Raw genomic sequence first — 16319 nt, 5'->3', positions numbered from 1 at the left:
TCTTATAATTTGAAAGGACTGTGAACACTTAGCTCACTTGATTGAGAGTCAGAAAAGGTTGTGCTTTATCACAAATGGCATTTGTGGCCAAGTGCAACTTGAAATGGCCAGTCACAACTGAAAAAATGTCAGGCACTAAGAATAGCGAGGTTGTAAGTCATTGTAAATGATTTATGTTTAGCAGCTCACTGCAGCTCAGTACATAATCCACAAAAACACTAAGCCAAAGCTTTGTCAGAGAGCAGACTGCACTTCTGCTCTCTACAGCATACAGAGATTCTTGGCGTTCTCAAGTCAGTTGGCCTTCATGACTGGAGAAAATATCTGCTCTGTTGCTGAACACCTGTCTGCACAGCTACAGTGAATTTCAACAGATATTTTGTCTTATTAAATTTGTTTTAAAACAAGCTGCCTTACCTAGCCATACACCAAACTGCCTTATGGCCATGTGCCCAGTCGCCTGATGCTGCTAGGCTCAACGCTATACTAAGTAACTCCAGGCTGCACTAATCCACATCAGAGCTTTGTGCAGAGTTCCAAGCAAGCTCATAAATTATTCATGTGATCTAAACTGAGAAACTTCTGTTTGTGATTTAATGCAACATGGTCAGCTCAGCCAGATTAATGGCAGACTGCAGAAACTTTTATTTTTTTTATTTATTTTTTTGCCAACATATATTTAACTGACAAACAGCACTGTAACAATTGTACCATTCATTCTGGGTTTACCAACCATGATGACCTCCTAATAGCAGCCAACACGGAATAACTTTAGACATGAACTGTACAATTAAATGATATCCCTCCTTTCTCATAACTTTTTCCATATTCTGGAAATAAATAGCTTAAATTTTCTCTTAGAAAGGAAGAACACCTGACTTGGCAGGATATTATTCTTGAATGAGAGGTACAGATGGAAGGCTGAGTCAACTGCCTTACAAGTCTGACTGACAGGTAATTAGTAAGCTAAGATGGAAGAGGGAATGCACATGATTCAGAGTAAGGCTTCAAGGAGGTGTCTAGCAAAAATATATGACAAAGTGTCTTATCATCTGCTTTTGAACATAAGAATTTTTTTTTATTTCCATAACATCATCCAGGGATTCAGTAATGCCACCCGAGTCTATATTAAGGCTTCTAAAGTGGAGATTTCAAACATTCCAACAAACTATCTAAACCATACAATGACACTACCTCACAATATCTAAACAAGAGAAAATTGCACTACAGAGAAACCATTGTTGTTGTGGCTGTTGATGTTGTGTGCTCTCTGCAACCACTTTCTGTTTATACTATCTCTGATAGCACACCCGCTTGAGTGAAAAGGAGATAAAAGAGCAGAAACTCACCCTTTCAGTGTTTTTCCAACTCATATGTCCATGCAAACCACATTGAACACAATGAAAAATAAAAAATATAATATTCTCAGACATTCAAATCATAATAACTTCATCAAAAATATATGCCTCTTTAAGTGTTGGCAGAATGGGAGGACAAAACTGTTGTGCTCGAGGATGAAAACTTTAAAGATCTGATGAACATTGTTTGAGAAAGTCCTGATAGAGTGGTCATAGTTTCAAGCAAGGTAGGTAATATTGCCCCCTCCATCTCCCCACCACCCACCAAAAAGCTGAACAAAGTTGTCAGAGACTCTAAAAACCTATCAAAGATTTTTGGGTGATACAGATACACAGATGCACCTGGAGGTATCACTCAGATGTAAAGACTTAACTCATTACATCCGAGTGATGCCTCCAGGTTCATCTGTAGTTAACTCCTACTGACACCTCTAGGAATCAAATATTGCCTTTTCATATTTGCATTAATAATTCCAAAAACATATTATGTACAAGGTTTTAAAAGATTTCATCTTAAAGCTTACACAATGGGAAACTCAGCTGTATTAATATTTGACCTCTGTCTAGTGCAGGTAATAAGATATTAACTGTTGTTTTTATGATATTAAAAATAAATAAATAAATATATATATATATATATATATGTAATTTTCACATTTTTCTAAATATCTCAACAAACAAGTGACATAGACAGAACCCCTTATCCGCATATGAAAGCTCTCAGTTAAATGAATAAAATGCTGTTGACAGTATATGTGCAACTTCATTGATTGCTGAGATATTGTTGTTGTTGTTGTTGTGTCTTTTGGCTTATCCCAGTTAGGGGTCGCCACAGTGGAACTCCGGTCCGCTAATGTTTGGTAGTGGATTTTTACGTGCCGAGTTACCAGCCCTGATGCACAACCTTTAACGAAGGCACGCTCATTCACGCATGCCTCCACACAGAAGATGCTCTAGCTGAGAATCGAATGCGACAACGTCTTGCTGTAAGGCAACAACACTACCGCAGCACCACTACCGTGGACTGGTTGCTGAGATATTGCAAGTTGTTTGCAAGTTGTTTATAAAATATTACAAATGTAATAATTACTGTGCTTACTGTGACTTATAAAATTCAGTTTAAGACCTAGAACCTAAAGAATACTACCACTATAAAAATAGTTTGTGATGAAGGGTTTCCCATTTATATTTCTTTCATAACCCCTATGGTTCCAGAGATATGAACGTTTGTTTGAACTATGAAAACATAATCTGATTCTGTCAAAAGGCTTAGGCTCCGCCTGTTGGAAGTTACAGTGAAAACTTCCTGAGCTCCTTTAGAGTAAATGAGTTAAACTCCTCTGTCTCCATCTGTTCATCCTCATTATTACAAAGTTGTGGTCAATGTCAGTGACTCAACAGGTAGCACACTTATCTTTGCTACTGGAAGACCAGACAGCTGTGGGTTCTATTCCCACTCCAAATTATAGGATTGTTGACACTGTAGTGCAGCTTTTGGGGTGTGCTACACTCCTGAGTGCACTGTCATTTAGATGAGACATTAAACCGAGGTCCCATCTGTATGAGTTAGTGGCAATACTGGCGGTTATAAAAGATTCCACTGTACCTTTCCAAAAGAGTATTAGCCATTTATTTAACAGTACATAAAACATAATTTACCTATTTACGAAATGTACATATTTACATGCACATAAATACATGTTTTTATTTTTTACTGCTTATTATTTTTTTCTAATATTGTTATTCTTTCATAATTGGCTATTCCTTCATCCACAACCATAATCTAAGCTTTAACAATATATCTGCAAAAATCCATTTCCCGTTAAACAAAATGTCATTGTCTTTCATTCCAAATAACCTATATCACATAAAATAAAATATCATCTATCTTTCTCACGTATTCTTTATTATTGCTCTTATAATATCCATATATAATCATATTCAGATCTATATTGTTTATGTCATACATTTTCTCAAACAATTTTCTTCACAGAATTTTTTCCAAAGTTTGGCCAACCTTTTACATTTCCGAAAAATACTCTCTGTTGTCTCTTCCTTCTCACAAAATGAACACCCCTGTCAACTTTATTTTTGTATGACATATTCTTCTTTTCTAATAAATTATTTACTACCAGTCTCTACTGGAAATTCTGACACTTTATTGTCTTGGTGCACCACTTTATCTTTACTTTAATGGCTTTAATAATGTATTTTGGTAATTTCTGCCATGGATTTATAAAATAATATTGTTTCATCACATTATTATACCACACCCTTCTAGCTTTCTCTATATCATCAAATTTTATTTTCCATATTAGTATTTTTTCTTGATAATTTTTAATTTCTCCATTTGCATATTTTTCTCTTTTTCTTATTCTCGTCATCTCCCAGAAATTGCTGCACTTAGATTTATACAGTTGTTGTGTCTTTCGGCTTTTCCCGGTTAGGGGTCACCACAGCGGAACTCCAGTCCGCTAATGATTGGTAGTTGATTTTTACGCACCAAGTTACCAGCCCTGACGCACAACCTTCAACGAAGGTATGCCCATTCATGCATGTCTCCACGCAGAAGACGATCTAGCTGAGAATCGAACCGGACAGCGTTTTATTGTGAGGCGACAGTGTTACTATTAATTTCTCATTCTCTTCCTTTACCTAATTCAATGCTCTATGCATTTAAAGAAGTGCAATAAACAACTGGATTTAATAACCTCAACCCCCCCTTCATCTTTCCTTGCATGCAGCATACCTCTTTTCAATGGGTTTAATCGTGAACCCCATATAAAAGAGAACACAAATTGCATACTTTCCATTTCATATTTTTTTTTTCTGGGATCATATAAATGTTTGACATATATGCTATTTTCCCATTAATTCAGAATTCACAATATATACCTTTTTTCCCTGAATGCTAATCTAGACTCTCTTCACAGAAAACATATTTCTTTCATTTTTATCAACCCCCCATTGCATCACAACTATATAATTTTCCCATATTGCATCCCTAGCAAACACACTTTATTTATTTAAAAATACAAAAATTAAAAAAACACACACCTAATTTTCCCGACATAACCTAAACCCTTACTTTGATGTTTATTCAGTCATTCCCATTTCCTTTAAACATCCATTCAGACAAATCAACACTTCCCTCATGCATATTTTGTCCTGGGCAACTACAAATATAGTGTCTGTTTCTTTCAGAACTCCTGGAATCACCACCTCCTTTTGCATCACATATCTAGCATCTTTCATTTTGTAAGCTCATTCACTGTAGTATTTATTACCAATGCATAAAAAAATATTCCACTCATGGGACATCCATGTCTCATACCACACTTCATGCATATCTCTTTTCTCACCTACCCATTCACTAACATTCTTACTCTGTTATTCTGATATGCTGACATACACACCCTTCTATTATTTATTCTATACTTCGCCATAACATACCACAATACATCATGTCCTACTGTATCAAATGCCTTGTTAATATCACCTACCATAAATTTCACATCCACCCTTTTACTTACATCATCCACAATTTCTCTCACAATCAATAACAATTCTTTATAACCCCATCTCTTTATACCAGATATCACATATATACTTTCTTCCATAATTCCCTGCAGCCTCCCTTCCATTCTCCTCTGTATTATTTTCATAAAAATCTTATCATCTGTGTTATTTAGTGTGATGGTTCCCTACCTTTTCCTTTTATTCTTCTCATCTTTCTTCCATATGAATTTAATATCCCACTACATAACTCTTCATAAACAAACTGTTCATTCAGTACATTTACAGAATTCTCTCTTGCCTGTCCATTAATTTCTTGTATATTCCATACCTTATACATCTGGGCCTAGTACTGAATCAGCATTTGCTTTCCTATGTATTTCATCCAGTTCACTAATAATAATATCTTTTTTCAAATTCTTCTCTAACTTGTTCTTGTTTTTTTTGTACTTTCTATTCTCCTGTATTTCCTTATTTTTACTTTTTTACTGGTGTATATATATATATATATATATATATATATATATATATATATATATATATATATATATATTCCACACTCTGTACTACAATACTTATAATTTGCTCTTCCGTACTTTTTATCTCTCCTTTTATATTTTTAATTTCCCTTGTTATATAAATATTTTCCTTTACTATTTTACGCAAATATGCAGATCTCACCTCCCTTCTCCCTTGAAAATAATATCTCTGCCTAAATGCTAATGCCTTAATTCTTTTATATATGTCTTTGTCATATAATAATAATCTCTTTTATTAGTCTTTAAATTCTGTAAGACATTTCCATACATTTTCCCATACTTCACTTTCCCTTCTTTTCCTACATCATCCTGCCATAGGGCGAAAAACACGTTTTATACTTCTTTTTAATTCGATCCATGATTCAGACCATTTTTGTAGATGTCCTTCATGGTTATATAAAACTTCCATAACTACAATACTCCCCATTCTTCAAATTTACCTCATAAATTATCATTTATTGTTTTATTCCCGCTCCTATTTTAGCACACTCCTTCTCCTGTCATACATAGTGCTAGATTATCTGAAAAAATCTGTCACAACTGTATCACCGTCTACTACCCCCATGCCTTCTGATAATATAAAACAATCAATTTCAGATCCAACTGCCCACTTCCATAAGTCCATTGACTTTTTTTTGACACAGTAAATTTACCCCATTTTATCACTTCCAGTATTTTTTACATTTCCTTTATTTTTACTTTTTCTCCTTAAATCACAAATTCCCTGCAATTATAATTTTCATGTTAACTACAGCATAGTTTAATATTTGATGGAACAGATCATCTTTTTTCTTGCTAGTTATATATGCTTATAATGCTATAATTCTAGAAACATGTTCTCTCCACCTCACATCCACAACAGTTAACCTTCTCATCCTTACTGATGATACATCTAGCATGTTCACTCTTTTTCATAACACAGCCAGACCAGTGCAACACTCACTTCCTATGTTCCTTATTATATTTCCATCCCACAATTTTTCTATTTGTAGTCTTTCTTCACTTGTCAGGATCCATACATTCTCTGACAGAATAACATTCATATGTGTGCCATTCTAGTATTTCTATCGTTCTTGCAGTGTTAATAATACTGTTCACATTTACATAACATTCATATGTGTGCCATTCTAGTATTTCTATCCTTCTTGCAGTGTTAATAATATTGTTCACATTCACTAAAATTACTCTAAAATTGTTGCTTTTCTTTCTTTTCATGTTTATGGGAAATATTTTTAAATTTTCATGTTTTTATTTTTACTCTTTCTCCAAATGAATATCTTTCTTTTGTTTTTGTACAAATATTTCTTGACCCTCAGAATCAGATTTTTCACTGACTAGAACTTCAAAAACATATTATTAGTAGCAATCCCTTCACCTGACCTCCCTTCCTGCATGCACCCTCTCTCCTCATTTTCCCCTCCATATTTTTCTTCTTTTACACTTTCTTACTCATCTAGTTCACTTTCTCAATCAGCCTCTTATTGTATTTCCTTGTGTATATTTTCTTGCCTTTCCCCTTTTTTTTATTGTTTACTGTTTACTCTTGACAATCCATCTAAAAGTGTCCATTTTTGTACACAACCTGCATTCAGGCACTCACCTTCTTGCTGTATGTCTTTTCTCCCACACTGGTTACACTGTAGCCCCCAGAAAAGAAACACAATTTAGGCTGACCAGCATATCTTAATGTCCCTCTATGACTAGCTACAAAAATAACACTTGGCAAGTGTTTTATCATAAATAAAAAAAAAAAAAGTAACCACAGTGTAAAATATTACTAAATAAAAGTCCAAACCATACAGTGTGAAGCAGTAGGTAACACTTTCAGTCAGCCAAACTCTTCAGTCCAAGCTGTTTTTATTCTTCCAACATACAAAGACACAGATGAAAATGTTCTTGTGTTAAAAGGTGTTTGCAGTGCATTTCATTTGAGCACTAAGGTAGTTGTATCTTTAAAGGATTGTGAAAGGTGATGACATCACTCATTTTTAACAGTATTTAAAGGCTGTATTATGGAGTGCAATTAGATTCTGATGAAGTCCCCAGTTTAGGGGATGAAAGAGCTCAGCCTGTGTCTTTGTATGTTGGAAGAATAAAAACAGCTTGGACTGAAGAGTTTGGCTGACTGAAAGTGATTCCTACTACTTCACACTGTATGTTTTGAAGTATTTTACCATGTTTTTTTACATTTCAAATCAGTTTTGAATTTGTACACACACATTACATATATATATATATATATATATATATATATATATATATATATACATACACAAAAAAAACCTGAGGAAAACTTCGTAAACCCCACTGTCACATAATCTCATGCTAAGTCTACTCCAGTAGATTTGAAATGTGAATTGGTTATAAATCTAACCTGATTCACAGTTTGACAAAATAAACATTCAACAGATAGGTAGATAGGTAGATAGATAGACAGATAAATATTTAAGTGTGTGTGTGTGTGTGTGTGTGTGTGTGTGTGTGTGTGTGTGTGTGTGTGTGTGTGTGTGTGTGTGTGTGTGTGTGTGTGTGTGTGTGTGTGCGCGTGTGTGTTAAGAGTTAGATTTCTGTGTTTCTGAGACTAAGCAAGAAGCTAAATGGTGTTCCCGGTAGCAACAAGAGTAATGAAAGATGTTTCTGAAAAGAAGTTTTGAGCTCATCCCTAAAAACAGAAATGGATAAAAGTTGTTATCCAGCATTGTAACGAGAGTCTTGTAGAATTACTTGAAATGCCTGCTTGCTTATATAAAAAGATTGAAGTCCTATTTTTGTTCTGGCCCACTGAGGGATAGAATATGAAATGCTTAATTACTTCTGTTTTTGGTAATCCTCCATATTTTAACAAATAGCTGATATTTTTCTTTCAAGCAAACCTGTTTAAATCTAAAGAACTGTTAAAGTCTCTGTTTGTGGAATGCATCTATCACTGTACTATCAGTGCTCTGATGTACAACAGCAGCAACATAAATACAATTTTCAAGCTGGGAATGGTTCAAGCAAATTGAGGGTAGAAATTGTAGAGCCATCTTTATTCTGTACATAACAATCAAAGCAAGGGGGTTATGAAATACAAGCTGCTCCTTGTGCCTACAAAGATATCAAAGCCTCATTCAGTCATTCGTTGTAAAGTATCTCAAATCAAAGAAGTGTCAAAGCCACAAGGAATACTATTTTTTTGGCAAATGGCTTTTGCCACCTGGCTCATAGGTAATTACTAGGCATGTAATTCAGGCAACCATTAAGAAGTCTAGCTGAAATTCCCAGTTGCCTCAAAGCAATGTTTGATTAATTGACTTACTCAAGGTCATAGTCATAGAGTAAGCAAATGAAGGTGGAAAGATCCAAACCCTGTATACTTGTCACAGGAAGCAGCATGTTAACAGGCCAGGGTTTTAGCCCTCTGACCTCTGTGTTTACTGCCAGATCACATTTCTTTCGAGAATGTCTAGTACATATCTTAGGGTGTATGGGAGGAAGGATGTTTCTGAGAGGGAAACTGTTGGAGATTTTCTGGGGTATGAGGTACTGAGCAGTAATAAAAGGAATATGGAAAGCATTGAAAAGATGTGTATTGTATGATGTAAGTTCAAATGGTGAGAAGCAAAGGTTCTGTTATAGTAGAGAGTGCTTGGGGATTAGCAAGAATTATGTTACTTTGACAGTCCTGTGTGTTAGTTCAGTGGGTAGTCAACAAGAAAAGGCAGCTGTGTCCTTGGAAGTAGGTGAAGAGTTATAATGCCTGCCTGGAGCTGTAGTGGTAAAGTAGCCAGACATTAATGGGGGGAAGTGATTAAGGTGGGAACTATGAAGCTGTGGGCATGGTAAATACAGCCCTAGGGCTTGGCAAGGGAAGGAGGATCCCTTGGGGAATGATGCAAGTCTTGCTCAGCAGGTGGTATTTCATCAGTGTGTGCATATATAACACAATGTGGCAGGTCATATCTCACATGAAGTAGGTCCTGCTCAGCAGGTGGCATTCCACCGGTGTGTGCATATATAACACAATGTGGCAGGTCATATCTAACATGAAGCAGGTCCTGCTCAGCAGGAGCTATTCCACCAGTGTGTGCATGTATAACACAATGTGGCAGGTCATATCTCACATGAAACAGGTCCTGCTCAGCAGGTGGTATTCCACCAGTGTGTGCATGTATAATACAGTGTGGTGAGTCATATCTCACATGAAGCAGGTCCTGCTCAGCAGGTGGTATTCTATGTGTGCATGCATAATACAGTGTGGCAGGTCATATCTCACGCTAGCGGAATAAGATAAGGACATCAAAATTGCAAGAACAATGCAAACAACTGTTAACTAGCAGCTGAACAGAACAGTATTTATTTATTTATTTTATTTATTTATTTGACATTTGTTAACCAGGTTAGTCCGACTGGGCAACAGCCCTTTTTCAGAAGAGGCCTGAGGAGAAACGCTCCAAGAATTATATTATACAAAAAGTTTTCAAATGACAGAGTCAAAAATAAAAACAATTAGATTTAACAATAAATGTTAACATACAGAATAAACAATATGATATCAATAGTCAGAGAAAAAAACATGGAAGAGCATTGCACGATATCTTAAAACATATTAGAGGTCAAAAGTTACATACAGTAGTAGGAAGAGAAACTGATAACTGGTCATATGCAAGCAGAAAACATGTCAACATATAAATTATGAAAGTACGCTAGCAGCAGGAGATAATCCCCAGGTGCAAATACATTTCTGCAGTACTGTAGGCTGTGAGAAAGCTGTCTGTTGATGGATTTGTAAGGGGGAGGGGCAGAGATGGTTGCTGTGAAAGAAGTTGAGGAGTATAAGAGGAAGGGATGATAGGGTTAAGTAGGGTGATTACATAAGCATGACCAAGATTTATGAAGAGTACCTTTTAGGACTATTTTAAAAGAGTTGTAGTTTGAGAGAGATCTAACACTAGGTGGTAGTTTATTCCAGGCTTTTGCCATTGAATGGCTGTAGAGGAGTTTGCCAGTATTTGTTTTGGGCATAGATACCTGCAGAAGATACTGTTTACAGCTACAGAGGGCATGGTTGGGAGTCTAGGGATGGATGAGGGAAGAGAGAGAGGGGCAGGAGGAGGGTTCATGTAAGATAGAATGAGTTGCGGGAAGCTGAGGTAGTAGGATTTGATGATGAAACTCCAGCCACTGTAGGCTTTTCAAAGCCAGGCAATGGTGAAACCGGGAGGGGTGGTTTGAAGCAAATCTAGCAATTTTGTTATAGGTAAGTCCTAGTTTAGATAAAGGGTTGGAGTGGAGGTGTGCAAGAATAGGGACTGCATAGAGTAGGGTGGGAAGTAAGAAAGCCTGTGCAAGGGAGAGACTAGAAGCATTTGTGAGAATTTTTTATGCCTGTAGAGTAGGCCTAACTTTTAATGCGTTTTTAATACACTGCTGAGTATAAAGATCAAACTGTAGCTGGTCATCTATAATAACACCTAGAAGTTTTGTTTGAGATTCAACAGAGATGATAGCGTTGTTATCAAGGACACAGTAAATGCAGCTTTATGATATTGTAGAGATTTAGGGAAGAATAGGAGAAGTGTAGTTTTATTAGATTTAAGAAGGAGTTGGTTGGAAGTTAGCCATTTTTTGATTGCGAGCAGAGAGATTCTTAGGTGAGAATGTAAAGATGGGCGATATTGTTGGAGCAGGAGATGATAGTGGAATCATCTGCATATTGTATAACTGACGACAGGGGAGAGGAAGAGTGGAGGTCATTAATGAAGATGTTAAATAATAGAGGTCCAAGGGATGGAGCCTTGGGGTACCGCCTTTGTGCAGGTAAAAAGGGAGAGAAGTTAGATTGTCATTTAACTGCTTGGAATCTATTGGAGATGTAGCTGGAGAACCAAAAAAATACAGAGTTAGAGACATTAAAGGCAGCTTGGATAGAAGTAGTCAGTGGGAGACAGTGTTGGAGGCTTTGGGAAGCTCCAGAAACAGATAGAAGACTAATTTATTGTTGTCTTGAGAGTTAACAATAGAGTTTCTGAAATATGTCAGAGCAGTAGCTATATTATGTTTTGGCTGGAAACCATGGTGTATAGGGGTAAGGAGGTTTTCTAGCAGAAGGTAATCAAAAAAATGTTTATGAATGCATTTTTCCAGAATTTTTGACAGGGGAGATGGCAATTGGCCTAAAATTTGAGGGGGTCAGTTGAAATATCACCTTTGTTTATGGGTATGACATAAAATTTCTTCCAGATGTCAGGTACAATGTTTTCTTTGATTGATCTATTTACTAATATGGAGATGGGGTAAAGTCAAAGGAAACTTTATTGTCATTCAGAAATACGAAGCAGTGGAGCTGAACAAAATTATAATGTTTCGCCCTCAATGCAGGAAACAGTTGCACATATAGACAAAGAAAAATGTATAAAATATCACAGAAGAAATTTAATAAGCAGCAATTAGTAAGTAAAGTAAGAGAGCAATGACACATACTCATCCCAGAACAGGAGACAAGGAAGACAAGGAACATTATGAAGGTAACACTGTCAAAGTAAAATTGAAACAATAGCAGCATATCTATGATTAGACTGAATTATTGCACAGCTTGTATATTGCACTTTACAGTCCTTCAGTGTGTAAGTGAGGTACCTTTGTATTGCACTTGGTTATTGGACATCCATAAAATAAGCCACTTGATAGACTAGTTACGTAACAGAAGTGGATGAGTGTTTTGACAGACTCATGGTTTGTTTTTCCCAAGAGTTCAGCAATTTAAGAGAAAGTGAAAGAAACTGTTATTTAGTCTGGTGGTCTTACATTACATTTTTCTGTATCTCCTGCCAGAGGAGAGTGAAGTGTACAGACCACTGCCAGGATGCGTTGGATTGCTGGAAATCTTTTTGCCCCTGTCGATGCACCGGCATTGTGTAGATCTTCCAGAGGTGTAAGAGAAGTGCCAATGATTCTTTCTGCCCACCTTAAAACTCTCTTGAGAGCCTTCCGATCCTGATTGTTACAGCTCCCATACCAGACTGTAATGCAAGTCATGTGTCAGCAGAATGAAAAGGAGAGGGCTTAAGGCCCACCCCTGTGGTACTTTTGTGTTCAGGATGATACGTCTGGAGATGTTGTCTCCCACAGGAGCCTTTTGAGGCCTTTCAGTAAGTTTCAGGGTAAGCTATAGAATTAGGAGCAAGTTTTAGAAACCGAGGAGGAAAATTGTTGAGTGATGGAGAACATGATTTATGTTTACTAAGAAGTGATTAATGTAGGTTGTAGGGACAGGTTTAAAAGAGAAAGAGTTATTTGGGAAAGATGGGGGGGAGTAGTAGTTAATGGTATAATTTCAGCTAGATTACAGATAGTCAATGAAGAAAGAGTTTAGGAAGGTAGAAGTATCAGCAGTAGAGCTACTGGGGCATGGATTGGGTGATGAGGGCCATCCAGGATGTAGAAGCTTGTTAACAGATTGCCAGAACGTTTGGGGGTTGAATTGGGGATTGCTTAGAGGTTGTTGAAAAAAGTTTTGTTTGTTGAGTGTGACCTTTTTTTGGTTAGATTGTGGAGCTCTCTATAGGTCAGCAGATCAGTGGAAGATTTGGATTTTTCCATGTTTTCCACACATTATCTCTCTTATTCATTAGGGTTCAAGTGGCTTTTTTTAACCAGGGAGCAAAATAACTTTTGATTCTTATTTTTTTGTCATGGGGGCTAGGGAATTAAGTGTGTCTAGAAAGATATTGCTGAATTTTATGACTGCTTCCTCCAGGGGGAGGTTACAGAGGAATGAATAACTGATAGAGGAGAGCAAGTGGTTGAAGTTTTCTGGGTTAAAATTAGAGTGTTTAGAGTAGTCCTTGTATGGCTGGAGTTTGTGGAGTTGGGGAGAGTGTCTAAGTAAGGAGGTGGGATGGTGGTCACTTAGGATATTGGGTATGGTGGTGGGGTTCTGATAGATGATAGGATTGGAGATAAGAACCCAGTGTAGAATGGAGCTAGAGTTGGAGTGTTCAATTAGACAAGTAGGGGTCATGATTACCTGAGAGAAGCCATAGAGGTTAATAAAGGTGTTAGGAGAATCAATGTTGATGGCACTCCAGTCGATGTTAACATCACCTAAGATTACTGTTTCATAAGAGATAAACTGAGAGATGCAGGAGAGGAGGTGCTCCAGAATAGGGATGTTGTTACTTGGGGGGTGTAAATAGAAACAATAGCTAATTTCTTGTGATTGTTTAGTTTACAGTTAACAATGAGCACATCAGCAGCATGGAAGTTTGGAGGAAAGATTGTTAGAGAGTAGAGGGAGAGCTGATTAGAGTAGAGAATAGCAACACCTCCACCCTTTTCCACAAGTCTGTCTTGGCAGAAGATGTTATAGCCTGGGGAAAGAAATTCAGTGTCTGATATGTGAGGCTTAAGCCAGGTGAAAATATCAGGGGTGTGTTGGGAGAACAAAGCATGAAAAGGGGAGATTCTATTCATGATACTTTGAATGTTCATAAATAGAATATATAGGTTTTTGGTGGAAGTGCATTGGAAGTTGAGAAAGTGTGGTGGGGCTGGAGACTGAAGGATGAGGGGAGTAAGAAGACAGAGAGAGGGGTTGAGGTCAGGTCCTGTATTGAGACAAATGTCACCTGAGAGTAGTAGGTTTAGATGAAGTAGTATAAGAGAAATGTGAAGGTCATAATGGAGATAGTTTTTTGTTTTAGTTTTAAGGGGGAGTATGGATATAGGGAATATTTTTACTTTGTGCAAGGAATAGTTAGACAGATGAAAAAGAGAAGAGGCAATATGGATACAATAGGTAGCAGAGTCATTGGTTTGGAAGTAGGAGAAAATAGGGGTGGAGTGACTGTGTAAGTAGAGTGAAGTGATAAGAGGTGACAATGAAAGTAAGATAGAGAACTAGAGTGGTAAGAATAATTAGTAGGAAGGTGTTAGAAAAGATAAGGTTTGGAGGTCATAGTGTGACTGGCAAGGGAAGTAGTCAGGTTTTAGACTGAATAATTGAATGAAATGGAGTTGAAGTACAAGTATGTGAAGGTCTTTAAGCTGATAAGGTAATTTTGGTATCGGGGAAGTGTTTGCTGATTCAATGATTTAGGGACAAAGTTGGGTGGGGAAAGGAGGTGTGGTCAATGGGATTAACATATAAATGTAATGAATGGGGTAGGTGGGAATCAGGGTAGGGTAGGTAAGCGGGGTGAGCCTGAGCAAAACAAGGGTGAATGGAGTGGGCTGTACTCAGTTTGTTTTATTTGCAAGTATGCCAGAAAAACTATTAGAAAGGTACGAAATCTGAGCTGGGTAACCTAAGGAACTGTAGGAGTCTTTGGAGCAGAAGAGACACTGTAGGTTAGAGGTAGAGAGAGAGGGAGTGAAGGGCAGGAGAACAAACAGAAAAACTAAGTGGCAATTACAGTAAGAACACCATGAGCAAAGGAAACAATTTAGAAGAGGGGCATATGATGCTAGAAAGCTTAAGATATTGACTGTTAAAGTAATAGAACTGTGATTGCAGCAGCTGTTAAATATAGGCTAAAGGTCTGAGCTCTAAGTAAGTATTAAATAAGTTGTAGTAGAATGGGTAGGGCAGACTTGCGAAGTGATAGAGAGAAAATAAGAGGATCAAATACCAGAGCATCCCGGCCATGTGCTGTGCTTCACAATAGTAGACCAGGAGAGTAATCTACAAAAATATTAAGTGAATTTACATTAAAAGGCTAGCAGCGCTAGTTCTGCAAGTACAGCAGAATAAGTTGGTTCATAGAGCAGTTTATTTCACAATGTAGGGGACTCTAGGGCAAAAATGTGGAATAGCAGCAGTTAAACCTCTGTAGAGGGGAAAGAGATGAGAGATTAATTAAGATCAACAATTCACTGAGGGTACAATTAGGCAGTAAATTCTCAACTCAAGCTTCTCATGCCAGCATTACAAAGACTGCTAAGACAAGTAATTTGTTATGCAGGCAGAGCAGCACTGCAGCTCTGGGAGGCGTTTCATTGACACTGTACCCCTCATCTGTTATTCTACAGTTAGAAAACCACTATGCACATTGAAGCCCAGCTGTAAGGCACAGTAAATCAAGACAGTGCTGGAATCAGGGACAGGAATAGGTATCATACAAGACTACCTTTGAAGGTTTAACATGTACTGTTCAGGTTCCATGCCCACTGAGTGGCGTAGAGCTACAGTTATCCTACTCCACAAGGGGGGATCCACCTTGGATCCCGGAAACTACCATCCCATCAGTCTGACGAGCCTTATCTGCAAGGCCATGGAGTGTATTATCATGGAACTTATAAACAAAGACATTGGCAACCTTCAAACACTGGACCCTACCCAGTTTGGGTTCATGAAGGGCTGATCTTGTCTCCTGAAACTGATTGACTTCTTTGAATCAGTCTCCAGAGCCATGGACAAGGGTAAGGTGGCCCACACAGCCTATCTAGACCTTGCCAAGGCTTTGACACCATCCCCCACTCTGGAATCATAGATAAACTTACTAAGCTGGGCATTAATCCCTACATCACCCAATGGGTTGCTAACTGGCTTACTGATAGAACCCACACTGTAAAAGTAGCCGACTCCAAATCCAGCTCCAGACAAGTGACAAGTGGAGTTCCTCAGGATTCAGTCCTGGGACAGCTCTTGTTTGGCATCTACTTCTCTGAAGTACAGGCCAACACTAAGGGACTCTGACTAACAAAGTTCGCAGATGAATGCAAACTGGGAGCCATTATTGAATCCCCAAATAATGTGGATACTCTACAATAGGGCCTTACAGAAACAGATGCTTGGTGCCAGAGCCATGGGCTCAAGCTCAATGCCAAGAAATGTATAGTTATCCCCTTTGGGAAAAAACATGTACCCGTAAATTACCATATAGGTGGCAGTACACTAAACACTGAAAGTGTGATAAGGGACACA

Source organism: Protopterus annectens, chromosome 2.part1 (genome assembly GCF_019279795.1).
Source record: "Protopterus annectens isolate FY-2018-M chromosome 2.part1, PAN1.0, whole genome shotgun sequence".
NCBI classification, from domain to species: domain Eukaryota; kingdom Metazoa; phylum Chordata; order Ceratodontiformes; family Protopteridae; genus Protopterus; species Protopterus annectens.
The sequence above is the reverse complement of the archived record's forward strand: the minus strand, read 5'-3'. Positions refer to the sequence as shown.